We start from the raw sequence: 12,067 nt of genomic DNA on the forward strand, positions 1-12,067 counted from the left end.
TGTGTGTGTGTGTGTGTGTGTGTGTGTGTGTGTGTGTGTAGTGTGGTATGTTTGGGAGTATGCATTCAGATGCATGTGCATATGTGTGTATGGCCAGAGGTGGATGCCAAGTCTCTGCCTAATCAATCTTCTTATTTGTTTTGAGAGATGTCTCAAAACAGCCTGAGCTAGCCTTTGAGCTCCAGAGGTGCACTGTCTTTGCCTCCCCAGCACTGGGATTACAGATGTTGCCATGCCTGGATTTTAATGTATATTCTAGAGATTCAAATTCAGATCTTCATGCCTGTGAGGAAACTCTTTTCAGAGGGAGCCATCTCCCAGGCCTTCCAGTGAATATCTATGCCTCTAATGCAGTGGTTGTCAACCTGTGGATCTCAACAGAACAGTAGCAACATTACAATTATGAAGTAGGAAAGAAATAATTTTATACTGGGAGTCACCACACTATGAGGATCTGTATTAAAGGGTTGAAGCATTAGGAAGGTTGAGAACCTCTGCTCTAAAGCAAGACCAGGCAAGAGCCAGCTCCCAGCCCCCAGACTTTGGTGGCACTGGTGTGAATTTACACATAGATTCTGCTTTCTTTGGATTTTGTTGCTTAACTCTGTACTTTGAGATAAGATGCTGAGTTTTTGCAGGTGGGGACTGTTTTCCTGTTCTTTGGGGTACATTTTTGTGCCAGGCTGATTAAGGACAAATATAACTGAACCCTGTTCTTCTTGGGAAAGTGAAAATCTCCAGCAACTTTTGTGTGGTTGGGAACATAGCTCAGAAAACTTTAGAAGGGCTCCTGGAACAGGGGCGGAGCCTGGGTGAGACAAGAGTTGAGGAGAGGACATCTTTTCCAAGTTAGAGAAGATGCAGAGAATGCTAACAGTCATCCTAGAAACACCTGGAAAACTGGCCAACAAGTGTGGACTGGTCCTTGTAAGTCCCCTTCTGGTTGCTGGGCCAGAGGTGATGTGGGAAAGTATCATGGTGAGCAAGACCAGATGCCTTCAGCATGGCTGTACGCTCCCCCAGGGCATGCAGAGACTATTATTAAATGATTACACATGCTTCTTCATTCTGTCCTAGTATATGCTCTCTAGCCTGTGTCATCTGAAGCTAAAAATAATCCTCTTGTCTGTAATGAGCATTCCTGAGATTTTCCTGCCCAATCTCCCTTGATAGTTGGGTCTTTTGACACTCTAGTGTCTTTATGTCTGTTGTTACACATGGTGGGGAGTTTCTTCATGACAAGACAGAGTTCTTGCTGTACCACCCAATGAGGCAGTCATATCAATCCTTGGCTGAATGTCCCAGGGAGCAGCTGTGAGTGTTCTGTCCAGATACTGCTCCTCTCTGCCCCTCTTAGAGAATCAGAGTTCAGTCATGAAATGGGAGGGCATCACATAACTCGCCCTTCAAAATAAGAGGAGCCCTGTACAAATAATATGACCTCAGTTTAGAAGGTGGATTTCATGCGAAGTTGACAAACATCACATCAACATCCCTCACTTCCTGTTGATCCCCTTACCATAGGTATCACCTTCACTCAAGGAAAAAAAGTAGTTTCTTATTGACAGAATGAGTGACTTTTGTGAGCCTTGGCTAGTCTTGAATTTCTGGTCAGGGTGAATGAAGGTCCAAGTGGTGCAGTTGTGGTAGGGTAGGATGGGCAGCCTTAAAGAGAAGCACAGGCGTTTTCTGTTCATCTCTGATGGTTTTCAGGGAGGTGGCCTCACCTGATGCTGAGAATTTTATGAATGGCGTTTGCTGAGCGAGGCTGAGCACATGGCTGGAGATAAGAGTTAACTTTGTTTCTTTGGGTAGTTTTAGACAAATACTGGCACCATTCTGTCAGTTTCCAGGGTAGGGGAACCTAGTAAGAAGAGTAGCAATGGTTATAAACCACGGCTAGGCTTCATCTGACTTAAACATTGTATCACATATGTAGACATTATAGTATTAAAGAAACATTCTGCCCTATTAATAGACAATCTTTACATATTTTGTGTATCCATAATGAATATATTTTTAAGAAGGGCAAGATATCCTCCCCTCAAAATAAATCCACAGGGGTGAACAGGGGGCAGAAGGCACACAGCCAGGCAGTTGTCAAACTTGGAAGGTTGTCAGGCATCCTGGGAGTTCTCAGGAATACTCTGCAAACTACAGGCATCTTACACTGACCTTGCAATGGGCTGGTTGACAATGACAAGCACAGCTGGTTTGATAGACAGCACTGGCTTGTACACTGTAGTTCCAAATGAGGAACGTGTGTTCCTGTGCTTTTCTTTAATCAACATGAGTTCTTAAATTTCCAAACAGTTTCATATGTCTATCAAAGTATTTTCCTTTTAAAAATCAGTCTGAAGTCATTTTTTTTTTAAAAGCTAACGTCTCCAACCAGGGTTCCCTAGTATTCTTTATGATAGTAAAATATTCTTTGGATCTTTAACTTTTTATATTTTTGAGACAGAGCCACACTGTGCTACCCAAGCTGGCCTTGAACTCATGATCCTCCTGCCTCGGCCTCACGAATGCTAAGATGAGAAGGGTGCCATCATGATCAGCTGATCATTATTTTTCTTTGGAAGGTTCCTGAAATTTGTTTAATGTTCATAAATTTCATGAGTATAGACTTCTCAAGGCTGATGAGATAAACAAGACTGTAGGTCAAATGCGTTCTTTCATGTGGGCTCTGGATAATAAAATTAATGACAATAACTATAATAACAACAATAATAAACTTGATCTCTTCCAAGAAGGAAAGACAGCAAAGTGAGGAGCTGACATGCAGAGTGTGTGTGAGTATGTGAATGGGTTTGTGAGTGAGTGTGTGTGTGTGTGTCAGTGTGTGTAATTTGTGTGACTAGGTGGGCATGTATACGTCCGCGTGTGGGTAGGGTGGCTGGTAACGCAGAAAGTTCCTCCAGGTGGGAAGTTACGTGCAGTGGTTGCAGCTACAGTGGCTCATTAAAGGCCTTCTGCACGATTCTTCATGGCACAACCCCAATGACACGAGAAAGTCCTTGGTTCCAAAAGGGTTTATTTTCACGGCGGATGGTAGATGGATCTGGATGTACCCCTGTGAAACTCAGGGCAGATCAGAGTTAAATAGGGAGGGAGAAAGGGAGAGGGTCTACGGAAGAATGCTTAATTGGCTCTACCCTCTGTCCTTCATTAGTATGTAAATCTCTCTAGGGTCTGAGCCCTGTAGTCACACCCTCTACCTGTCTACTTTCGGAGGGGCTGTAATGGGCTACGTGATTCAACAATGTAGGTCCATGGAGACTAAACTACGTGTCAGGACCCTGGGTTCTGGGGACGTGGCCAAACACCTGCCATTTCTCCCTTGGAGTCTTGGGGTTCCAGACTCATGCCCAGCCAAGAACCAAGATACCCTTACGAAGTACCACATGCGTGTAAGAATGTTTACAGGCGTCAGACTGTTGAGTTTATGTGCATATGGGCATGTAATCATGTGTGTGCAGTTTGTGTGTATGTGCTCTCTGCTCATGCATGTGTATATGTATATGCAAGGATGGGAATGCATGTACATGTAAACCAAAGGAGGAAGCTACATGCCCTTTTCTACCATTCTCCACATTATTCTTTGAGACAGGGTCTCTCACTGAAATTGGAGCTAATCTGGCAGGCAGCAAGCTCCAGGGATCCTTCTCTCTTGCTCCTTCCCACAATGCATCAGTGTCAGGCAGCATAGCCATGGTTGGTTTTTTATGTGGGTTCTGGGATCTGAACTCTGTTCCTCCTGCTTGTGCAACAAGTGCTCTTTCTCACTGGGTCATCTGTTTAGCCCTAATTGAATTACAAACCCTCCCTGGTATCTTCTTTTCTCAGCTATCCCATAGAGCTAGTCACTTCCATCTCTCATGGTAGACAGGCAGAAATTTACGTTCACTGTTCTTGCTGGCCTGGCTACCTAGTTAGTTGCAAATATTCTGATAAGTGGGATTATGTTGCCCATACACTTAGTAACCAGTAAATAGATACTCAGTTGATTCCTGTGCAAGATGACTGTATTGGGTTAATTTCCTGGTTCAACAGATTACTGTTGCCTATTCTAAAAGGCCTCCTTCATCAACATATTTTAGAGTTATTATTTTTAAGTTGTATATGTATGTGTCTGTGTATGGGTATGTGCATATGAATGCAAGTATCTGTGGAGTCCAGAAGAGGGCATCAGAGCTTCTGGAGCTGGATTACAGGAACTGAAAATAGTCTCAAGTCCTTATAGCTGATACATTGTAACATAACTTAGATCAAAATGATTTTGTTGTGTGGAAATCTCTGTTTTCCCTTGTGTCTTTTATAGTTTTACTTGGGCTGCACAATAGTTACAGAAAAGAGAAATGAAACATTGGTGATTTAGAGAGATATGCTGACTTGCCTCATTGTGACACTGGAGTCTGCAGATGGCAAATACATAACATATAGAAAAATCCTTTTCCTCTCCTACATGTACCCCCTGCAGAACAGTTTAGGGTAAGAAGCACCAGCCATGTGTTCCACAGAATCCAAATTAAGCCTTCTCTTTGTACAAATAATTTCAGGGTTATTGTGGAAATTTCAATCGAGCGCTGGCTCAGCATAAAACCACAGAAGCACAGCCAAACTTGTGTTGCCATAGTGATACAGTACACAGGGCAAGGCCTTCGGTCTGTGGGAGACTGTAGTTAGTCCAGCTCCTGGAATGGCAGCTTCAGATTCAGGAGATGTTGGGAGTTTGATTAGTGTGATCAAAGATTGTTTAGAAGCCTAAGAAGTGAAGGGATATGAAAAGGCCAGAATGTTTATGTTTGAGGTAATTAGAGCTTCCTATGAGCTTACAAGTCTGAAGTGATAATAAGTTGTTGTAAAAAAAGAAGAAGAAGAAGATGAACGAAACAGCTGTGTGTCGTGAAGGGGTGTCTCTTTAGAGAAAACTGAATCACATGTAGGCAGCCAGTCCAGTTAATCTGGCTGTTATTCCCAGTCAAATCATCTGCCTGAGTGTTTCACCTAATGAGAAATCCTGGTGGGTGTTCCTCTCCTTTTCCATTAGGGCAGTATAGCATCAGTTGCCGTTGGCAAACAGGTAATGAGTTTGACCAGGATCAATAAGCCACCAGTCTTTTTAGTTCAGCTGCATACTTATTCTATAACTGGCTTCTTAAACCAGGGTCCATTGCAAAGTACTGTTTTCCCTTCAGGGAACGTATGAACAAACTATTGTAAGACCAACTTTAACAAGTTACATCCAAGTTTTAAGAGGGATAATCAGGTTTCCTGTGGGCATGATTTTAGTTAAACATTCAGCCCTACTTGGTGTTTCCCTTTTACAGCCCTTCCCTGTAACATATGCATATCATAGTACACTTTAGCAGCAGATCTTTCTATGGCTTAGAATTATAATCCAGCATTTCAAGAAATTGTGATTAGGAATCACAAGGTTTTCCCCTTATTCTTTGTTACTTAAACTTGATAATTGTTCAACTCGAGGAGCTTGTTTGGTTTTGAGCACAAAATAAATTCTATTTAAATGAAATTGTTTAAAATTATATCTTTAATATAATGAAGCAAATCTGAAATTGAGGCATATCATCCATGGCCATCTTGCTAATAACATCACCATGCACTCATTAGTGTGTTTCTACCTGGGTTCTCTCAGCAGCCTGCATTGTTTGATATAACGTGCTGCTGAGCTTGGCTTGTTCTGAGCCTAGCTATCAGACTTTCAGTAGTGCTGAGAGATGCCTGTGTTCCTGGACCTGCAGATTGAGTTATTCCAGACTACCCTTCACACATGTTGTGTGGAAGGTGAAGGCTTGGTGGTGAGGACCAGAAGCTAGTTCAGATGGAGAGGGGGCTGCATTTCCCTCACTGCTGAGAGATTAAACTACAGATACATCAGGGCATACAAACATACAAATACATAGACAGCACTGGAGACATGGTTCAGTAGTTAAGAATACTTGGTGTTCTTCAAGGAACCTAATTTAATTCTCAGCACCCATATAAGGTAGCTCAAAACTACCTCTAAATCTAGCTCCAGGGGATCTAATGACCTCTTCTGAACTCTAGGCACTCACATATGTGTGGCAAACACACACACACACACACACACACACACACACACACACACACACATGCTGTACACCAGTTTGTTCACATGGCCTACAGATCAACTCCCCTGTTCACTTTCTGTATGCTTTAGCACATGAGTTTAGCTGGGACTGGCTCCTCAAGGGAAGGCCTTACTTGTGGGAGGGCTGAGGAAGCCTGTTTATACTTTATTAATCACAAGGCCATGTGATCCTGGTGTCTCTCATTTGTCTGGACTGCCTTCCTGGCCTGTGCCCAAGATTGAGTTTCTTAGTGTTTCCACATGTGAATGACTGTGCTGTGCTGGGTCATTTGACGTTGATCTTAGCATCACGACTTTTTGATCATAGAGAGCAAGGTTCAAATCCACAGAACACAGGAAGATATTAAAATAGCAGGAGCTGAGTAGATGCTTTGGAAATTGAAATCATTCCTTTCCCCCCACCCCCCAAAGAAAAAAACGTATTTTGTATTATATTGTGATATGGGGAACAGGAGGAAAGGCTGAGCTCATTTAAGAACTACTTTCCATTAGACTTTATAGTTTCATGCTGTGTGTGCATGTGTGTGTGTGTGTGTATATGTGTTGCATGTGTGCATGTGTATATGTGTGTGCATGTATACACGTGTAAAGGAGCATTAGGAAGCTTGAATTGGCAGTAGATACTTCTGTTTGTGAATTGAATAATCAGATTTCTCATTGTCATTGACACTGAGGTGGTGTAAGTTTCTCTCTTCTCTGAATCTCCCATGGTTCATTCCCAAAATGACTGAGAGAACCATATTCAGTGGGGATTTTCTCTCCATGTAGAGGACTATTACACATCCCAGAACTTGGTTATTGCTTTAAATAACATTCTCCTTTGTTAATCTGTAAGCTGTTGAAAACATAATGACTTCCTTTCCTTTCTATGTCCTTAGAGCAGAGATTACATACTCAATGAGGATTTATTCACCTGAAACCATTCTCACTATAGATTTTTTCCTGTCTATCCATCTGGGATTTTTGCTGTTTGTTTTTATGGTGCTGGGAATGGAAGCTGGGTCATGTTAAACATGTGCCCTATCACTGAGCTACATCCCTAACCACCAACACTTTAGATCAAAGAGGATTCCATCCAGTTTAACTATCCCTGAAGATCTTCTACCCCACCCAGCCCAAGCCTTTTGTGAGAAGTGAATCAGAGTTCACCCTCTTGAGTGGTGGGCTGGAATGTCTGAGACGTGGGAGGCCAAGGAATGCCGAGCTCTTTAGTGCGCTTGTGTGCTTTTTCTGGTTTCAATTTGCCTTACCTACTCTCCGTCTGGAAGATCTGGAAGACTGCCTGGTCTTTCCTGGGGTTCTGTGTGTGTTGGCTCACAGAAGGAGAAGGAATGCTGGAAGTGGCTCTGGGCTCCGAAGGAGTAGACAACACTGTTCTGAGACACTGCTGGCAACAGCCTCATACTGGAAGCAGAATTTCATATGCTACTTCTTACTCATGTAGACACCCCCTATCTTGAGATCCACCCTCCTCCCTCTCAAAATCTGTCTATATATGATTCCTTAGAACATGTTATAGAGAGTTGAATGCAACCCTATAGGCGAGACAAAGACACCTTTCTTCAAGGGACATGTTGTCATCTGCAGACCCAGTGGTCCTGGAAGTCCCAGTCCCCTCTTCCCACCCCCCTCATTACTTCCATCTCTCTTACTCTCCTGTACTAATTATTTATGCTTCTTTGATTGCACATTTTAAAGAGTATCTATTTTCCTCACCTGTGCTCAGATGCATCGTATTTTAGAATGTCTGTCTGATGTATTAATAAAATTACCTCTGGTAGGAGTAGTCAATTGGAGATGTGAGAAGCTGTACGTCACTGAAGGCTCAAGGCAGGATAGAAACCTTGAGAGATAACCCCCTAGTCAGTTCTCAAGCTATTATGGTCCATATCAGTATCTTTCAAATCACTGTAAGAATTTCTGTTCTACAATCCTCTTCTGAATGCTTTTTTATTCTTCCCTGAGACCTTTGATTTATAATGTTTCTCTCTTCACCCGTTACCCTGGTGACATTTAGGTGTGTACAACACTTGCCATGGCTCCTGGCTCCCCGACTACCTAGCTCCTTGGCTCCTTGGTTCCCTGGCTCTCTGGCTCCCTGGCTCTGTCACCCTCCTTAATCTTTTTCCATTCTGTAGAGGTGCCCACTCTGAAATGTACAAGCAGTGGCATTAAGTCCTTGGCTGGCAATTTTGTGTGGGACTGGGTATTGAAATGCAGCAAAGCAAATAATGAAGGCATATGTTTACCTATAATTCTTTTTACCTTGGGAGAAGGATTAAATAGGAACAGTTTGGTTGTTGTCAAATTCTTAACAGTTGCTTTCAAGCATGAAACAGTCCCCGGGCTCTCGGAGGATTTACTTAGCAGTTTGAATAGAGAGGTCTTTACCGCTAATGGAACTGAGATGGCAGGCTTAAGCAATGGGGTGCTTTACAGCCTCTTTAGCCACTTGAGAAGATGTAACATCAAATTGCAGAGACCGTCCAGGGCCTCCGTTGGTGTTCTGGAAGTTGCAAAAAGATGAATAATTCAGGCATGCCAGGAGAGTTGAGAGTGTCTGAAAGCTTGGTTCATGGAAGGTCTCGTTCTGAGAGATACTCTGGAGGCCTCCCTGAGCCTGGCTCTGGGGAACATTTACAGAGGATGACATTTGTGAAGGAAGAACTGTTCTTGGGATTGATTGAACTTCATGAAGAAGCATCACACCCAGACACCAGTCCTAGAAATGTGTGACTTCCAAAACAAAGAATATCGTATTCTCCATCAGATGGTCTGCACAATTGGCACATTTTTCCCTTCACCTTGTGTATGTTCACATAGAGGGCACTGTGTTCATTTAGCATTTGAAGAAGCTGGCTCTGCTCTGAATGAGTTAATGGTGAAAGTTTAAGAAAAAAAATAACTGAAGATTAAAAAGAAACACAGTCATAATTTGTTGGATGGTAGCCAGTTGGAATTCCCATCGCTTTTAATTGCCTTGTTTTAGACTTCATTTAGTAGAGCAGTTCCTCAAAAGTATCTGGTGTGTTGTGTATGTTGGGTGAGATACATGTGGGCATACATGCGTGTCTATATGTATGTGTATGCTTGCATGTGTCGGCCTGATGTCAACATTGGGTATCTTCCTTAATTACTATCTACCTTAATTAAATTAGTTTTTCCTTTATTAAAAATATTTTAATAAAGGAAAACCATATATATACCTATATATGGTATATATAATAATGGTATATATAATGTTTTACCTTCATCTACATCTCTTTACTATGTGTGCGCATGGAACCTGCAGAGGCCAGAAGAAGATATCAGATCCCCTAGGACTATAACCAATAAGTAGGTCCTGAAACTAAAGCCCAGGTCCTCAGTAGAACAGCCAGTGCACACTGAACCTCTATGGAACAGTCTCTGTGCCCCGGTCCTCTGTGGAACAGCCAGTGCTCATAACTGCTGAGTCATCATTCTGGCCTCTCCACAGTAATCTTTGGGGCAGGGTCTCTCACTAAACATGGAGCTCAGTGATTCAGCTAAGCTTGCTGATGAGCAAACTCCAGGCATCTACCTGTTTCCTCCTTCACAGTGCTGGGATCATACATATCTGTTTTCATACCTGGCTTTTTACATGGATGCTAAGGAATTTCAGTTTCTCTAGCATTCTCCTCTCTTCACAGAACTCACAGAGATACACGCTAAGTCTATGGATGGAATTTCAAGTACAGAGAGACGATGCCAGGTATTCAGATCATCTGCATGCCTGTCACATGGCTCTCTGCTTTGCTTTGAGCATAATGAAACAGACAGAGTTGAAAGAGGCGGGAAGATTGGACGCCATGCAAGGACCGTTCAAAGAGATAATGACAACAAAGTGATATCAGGCGCCCAAATAGATGGATCTCAGAGTATTAGACACTTGGCTTCACTGTTAGGGATTTTTTTCTTAAAGAGAAGTTTTAGGTTCCTGGGAAAATTAAAGGTGTAGAGGTTTCACTGCAGGGGGAACAGAAGTCTGAGGTGTATTTTCTTGCTGTGGGAAGAACAGTGTCAGAAGAAAGATGAGGAGGTGAGTCGTCTAGAGACCTGCCTGATAGGCTTGCAATCAGAGATATGGTCCTGTGGATGGTGAAAGGGCACACGTGTAGCCACGGCAGACTTTCCTACATCTTCTGTGTGCTGGAGGCTTCTCAGAGGGAGTGGTAGCAGAAAAGGAGCTCATTGCCCAGGGCAGCTGAAGCACAGGGGACTCACTCCTACCTTTCTGCCATCCTCTATCCCTCATAGAAAATAGAAAGTGAAGTAGTTGTCAGACCTTGTGTGTGTGTGTGTGTGTGTGTATGTGTACATGTGCACATGTGTGTATGTGTACGTGAGTATGTGTGTGCATGAGTGTGTGCATGTGTGTATATGTATGCATGAGTGTGTACATGTATGTATAAGTATGCATGAATATGTGAGTGCATGAATGTGTATGTGTATATGTGCACATGCGTGTATATGTGCATGAGTATGTATATACTTGAGTGTGTGCATGTGTGTATATGTATGCATGAGTGTGTATGTATACATGAGTGTATACATGTGTGTATATGTATGCATGAGTATGTGTGTGCATGAGTATATACATGTGTGTTTATGTGTACATGTGTGTATATGTGCATAAGTATGTGTGTGCATGTGTGTATATGTATTCATGAATGTTTGTGTACATGTCTGTATGTGCATGTGTGTATGTGTTCATAAGTGTGTACATGTGTGTATATATATTCATGAGTATGTGTGTATAACTGTATGTGTGTGTCTGTGTACATGTGTGTATATATACATGTATGTATATGTGCATGAGTATATACATGTGTGTATGTGTGCATGAGTGTGTATATGTATCTATGAGTATGTATGGATGAGTGTACACATGTGTGTGCACACATCTGACAGCAATTTATTGAAAATAAGCACAGCTCAGCCAAGTTCTCATTTAAGCAACAATCCCTCCAAAATTTCTCTACCAGGCTTAAGAGGAAAAATCATTTTCTGAAACTTTCCATTTCTGTTTTTTTCCATTGTTCTGGTCAGTGAGATTTGTGTAAGAGTTCTGTGTTACTTTTCTTATGAATAAACCTTTCATGGAGCTTGTAAATTTTAACACTAGTTCAGTTTTTGCAAGTTTTCATTCCCCCCCTCACTTGGTGTAAGGTAATTTTTGGTTGAGATGATGTTTTATAACTTAATTACATGAAATGACTTTTTTTTTTTTAGCCAAAATAGTATCATTAAAAATTGCTTTGGCTTATAACACTTTTTCTGAGTATAAGACTCTTATCATTGTAGGAAAAGACTAGAAAATACCAGAGCATACCAAAAGGAAAAGAGAACAATTTAAAGACGCACTAATAACATTTTCCCAAATCCCTGTCTCTGTCTGTCTGTCTTTGTGTGTATGTTTGTGTGTGTGTGTGTACACACACTTGTGAATGCACCTAATACGTACACATTTGCTAGCATACACACTGTTTACTATTTTATAGCTAACACTTCTCACCATGCATGTGTTGTAGCTAAAATATGTGCAGAAAAGAAAGAATTCTGTTTTTTTTTAAATTTTAAAAATGAACTCTCTAGCAGGCAGTGGTTTATCTAAGGAATGGGAAAGGAATGGATCCTAACTGTTCCCAAATTGATCTGTTCCTTTCTTTGTTCTGGGCTACAACCTGAAGGCACCCTTATTCTGCATTCCAAAGTCCCTTGAAAGGGCCTTCTCCTCTGTGATAGTTGCAACCAGACATTATGTAAAGAACTGTAGGTGTGACCCACTCTGAATCTTTCCTCACTGTGTAAACTAACTGAATTATTTAACAACTTCTCTGTGTTCCACATCCTCTTCTGTAAGATGGAGGCCTCAGGTAGTATGTACTCCCAAGGAGTGCACACCACAGATTC

At 41.9% G+C, this 12,067-nt stretch overlaps 1 protein-coding gene across 1 annotated transcript in view; it reads left to right on the forward strand.

Moving 5' to 3' along the window:
• Positions 1-12,067, forward strand: part of Ptprm (protein tyrosine phosphatase receptor type M) — a 627,614-nt gene that overhangs the window by 15,730 nt on the left and 599,817 nt on the right. The gene's annotated exons all lie outside the window — the stretch shown is intronic.

The sequence above is a fragment of the Grammomys surdaster genome, unplaced genomic scaffold (genome assembly GCF_004785775.1).
Source record: "Grammomys surdaster isolate TR1022 unplaced genomic scaffold, NIH_TR_1.0 132, whole genome shotgun sequence".
Lineage (NCBI taxonomy): Eukaryota > Metazoa > Chordata > Mammalia > Rodentia > Muridae > Grammomys > Grammomys surdaster.